This window comes from Gavialis gangeticus, unplaced genomic scaffold (genome assembly GCF_001723915.1).
Source record: "Gavialis gangeticus isolate Ggan-Ray unplaced genomic scaffold, GavGan_comp1, whole genome shotgun sequence".
NCBI lineage: Eukaryota > Metazoa > Chordata > Crocodylia > Gavialidae > Gavialis > Gavialis gangeticus.
The window spans coordinates 7939128-7943264 of NW_017729030.1; positions in this window are offsets into that span (position 1 = coordinate 7939128).

Consider the following 4137-nt stretch of genomic DNA (forward strand, 5'->3'; position numbering starts at 1 on the left):
CAGGCGGGGCTCGCGGCGGGGGGCGGAGCCTCGCACAGGCCCGGGGGTGCGCGGTGACGTAACAGCTCGCGCCCGCTCCCGCTCTCGCTCCGCTCAACGCCCCCTCCCCGGCCCGTGCGGGGGTGCGCCGGCCGCTCGGACCCCGTGGGAACCTTCTGGAGCCCCCCAGGGGCAGCGCCGGCGAAGGAGCTGAGGGAAAGCCCGTTGTTTGGCCCATCAGCAACCCAAGGGCTGCTTGGCAGAAAATGCCTCGGGGAGAGGTTTGGGGCATTGCTGCTAGTATTTCTTTATAGAGATGACAGTTTTCTCTCAAAATACCTCCTTCCCAATGCAGCCTTGTGCTTTGCTCGGGGTGTCCCACACTTTCTGTTTAAGGCCCAGCTGACTCTTCCCGGGTCTCTGGAACAATCCAGCAAAAGCAATCTGTTCACTTCCCACAGGGAGACTAGAGACAGATCCATTGATTAAATAATACCCGCAGCCTTTTAAACGCTCTTGTGCCTCTTTGCTTTGGAGCGAGGCTTTTAAATCTAGCCTAGGCCTTTGTGTCAGGCATGTGTCTCTAGGTGCTCTTTCAAAAACATCTATTGCAGTCTGGCCAATTTATGGGCTTCTGAATACCTGCAGCTTGCATATGCTTTGTGGGGATGTACATTTCAAGTTTCTGTCTGCACAGCACATGGTCCAAGCTGGATCTGCTCAGGACTCTTCCTAGATTGCTGCAAGCGAAGCACTGGAACTGAAAGCTGGTTGCTGTCCTTCTGATGGCTTCTCTTTCTGCTAGTCTCTACTCCAAGTGGAATCAAGCAGTGTAGAGGCAAGCTGATTATTTCAATTAGAAACCAGAGTGGAGACTAAGACTGGCTAGGTGAAGAGAATGGGACCCAGAGATGTTAAAGGGGGTGGAGGAGAAGAGGTCACATTTTAGGAGGAACAGGCTGAAATGTCTGTTCACACTAAAGTGCATTTTCCACCAGAGTGTGAGTGACTGGTGCCTCCTGAATCTGGGGGGGCACCTGCAGAAGCCGCAGTTGGTGGTGGCCCTGTCAGGGGGGGCACCAGCCCTACCGTCAGCATCAGTGTTGGCCGTCAGGGGGGCACATGCACCCCCTACCAGTCGCCTGTGCCTATATATGAGCCTAATAACCATGACTTGGACTCTTAGCTGCTGCCAGCAATTATCTGTAAAAGTTGCTAGGAAAGTGGCCCATCCATCCCTCCTTGGTTCAAATACATACAAAACGGTTCCTATTGATCTGAGCGACTTTGTTGGCTTAAATGGCAGAAGTCTGTTGTGGATATAAAGGTTACAGCCTTGCTAACAGCACCCATATGTTAGATATAATGTCATTTGTGTGTATACCTTTTTTTCTTTTATAAGTTTGTTGGTTTAAAGTAGTGGTCTCCAAACTTTTTTGATCGCGCACCCCATCAGTAAAAAAATTTTGAGCATGCACCCCTAATATATGTATATTTATATAAATAGAAATAGGAATAGAAGTTCTAGTATGTTCTTCCCACACCCCAATGGATCGTCTTGCGCACCCCCTGTGGTCTGCACACCCCACTTTGGAGACCACTGGTTTAAAGAACTAGAAAAGAAATATGTTGAAATAACAGTAGCAAAGGTGAACAATCAAGCACATCAAAATTAGGAAATGCCAGAATTAAATTTTCCTGTACAACTTTAATTTTGTGTTTTGTGCACCATATTATGCTAAAGTCTTTAATTACCAGTACATAAGCAGATATTCTACTTTTTCCATAGGCCCCTTGCCTTATTTAGGATGCAGAATGGACCTACTTGAGGCAGAATAAGGTTGTCTAGTGAAAAAGACCGTTGTCTATTACCTCCTGTTCTCATTTGTTACGGTGGTTTGACGATGTGTAGGGAATGAGTAGTGTTTCGTATTTTCAGTTTTTACCAAATTTCTCTGATAAAATTTTTGTTGAAGTTATTCAGTTTTTACTGATTTACACCCATTTTTCACACCCCCCATGCCTCCTGGGACCCATATAGCGGCAGAAGCCGCCACCCCCTCCCCACACTGCCCAAATGAGGCATGGCTCTGTCCTGAGCCTCGCCCCATCCTGGCTGGGCAGTGCCTGGCAGGGCAGGTGCAGAGGTCCTAGGGGCTCCATCCCCTCCGGCCCGTCGGTGCAGCCAAGGCTGGCCCCACCCCAGCCCCCCACTCCAGGACCTCTAGGTGGTATGGGACCAGGGTCAGGGCTGGTCCAAGGAGGCAGCCGGGGCCAGTGCCAGGCTAGGGGATGGCAGGTTCCCCCCTCCCCCCAACAAATTATTATTTTCCCCAATTTAAACCAAATTTTTCTTTTCTTCCTTTTATCCTGATTTCAGCCCAGTTTTTATGCTTGGAAGATAAACCGTGAAAAATTCTGGGAATTTTTTTTTTCAAAATAAAAACCGAAAATGCAGAACACTAGGAATGAGGCAGGATATTATTGGAAAAGAAAGCTCATCTCATAGGGTGCATACAGAAGTTCAGGCAGCCTGAACTATGGTACTTTACAGCAGAGTGCCGTGAGTCAGAGTGCCATTGAACCCAACAGGCATTCACTGGAGGTCTTGGGGGGGGGGGAGCTGGGCTGGACCTATGAATCAGGGTGGGGCTTTCCTCTCTGCCGCCCCCCCGACCCCAGCTCCAGATATGGTATCCTTTGCTGCTGTCAAGATGCTTGCGCAGAGGGTGGGAAAAGTGAACCATCCCTGCCATGCATGCCCTTCCCTGCCAAAAAACTTACTCTTGTTGGGGTACTGGGGGTAGCCAGGCCAGGCTGTTAAGACAGCTACGTTTCCATGAGGTTGGATTTTGTTCTTGTCAGTATCCCACAGTATCTGCATGATGCTAAACTATCTTTTGTCATGTATATGTAAAGCAGGAGTTTTAATTATTTCAAACCATTAATTTTAATATATATATATATATATATATATACACACACACACACACACACACACACAGAGAGAGAGAGAGAGAGAGAGAGAGAGAGAGAGAGAGGTGTATTCATACAAGGGATGTTAATATTATTTATGTAGAATTGTACCTCCATTTATAACAAGTACACTGAGAAACAGGCATAAGAGATAACAACAAAGCCTTTGTCAGTCATGCAGATATATAAAACACATTTAGTTCTACATTTGGTGTTTTATTTAATGTCTCAGTTCCTGGAATCCTGAGTGTTCCCCCCTTGCTTCGAATATTCATTCATGTGCTGCCTTGGTGCGTGCTCCTGGTGATAGGCATGGGGAGGCTTCGTGCAACCTCAGGGAGGGACCCTGATCATCCCAAGGAGAACCGCAGAACTTGTCTGCCATGACTTTGAATGTATCTTCAGTGGTAGGGTCTCCCATTGGCGGTCCCTTGAGATTAGTTGTTCCTCCTGATGGATATTCGTGGGGCTCCACCTTCCTTATACCCCTGCCATACGCCAGCCTCCGACAGGCCACCTTTCTTGATGCAGCTTGCCCTCCAGTTGTGATGGTCCTTACCCATCGCACACCTTCAAGCATTGGGTCTTCTCCAACCACCTTGGTGGACTATGGATTTGCTTGGTGTTACTTTTCCTTACAGGTCTCTCCCGCTCAGCGCCAGCTACCTGTCGGCTCTTGTGAGTAATCCTTGTGATTAAGTTGCTGCTTGAACCCTTCAGTGTCAGGTTATCAAAGAATAACCAAAAATAAACCAACAAACAAGGTAAATGACAAAAGAAGAGTAGGCACAGGTCAGAAGGCAACAAACAGATGGATATACAAAAGGGAATGAAAAGATGGATAAAGGAAAAATAAAGAGCTCCCGCTGGGCTGCCCTGGAGCCTGTGCTTGTAAGCATCCCCCAGTGCTATCCCACCCTTTATTTTGGCTGCGTCTCTTCTGCTTCTCTCTGGGTCAACTCTTCACCCTTGACTCAGTCTTCTAGTGCCTCGTGCTGGAAGTCTCCTCTGTCTCTGGGACTTCCCCCTGCTCTTCCCTGAGCAGGGTTCCTCCCACACACCGGTGCTGCCCGTGACGGGCATGGAGGCTTGTTGCAGCTGCTGCTGCCTGGGGCATTCCTGTCTGATCAGGATAGTTTCATAGTTGGTAGGGCTGGAAGGGACCTAAGCAGATCATCAAGT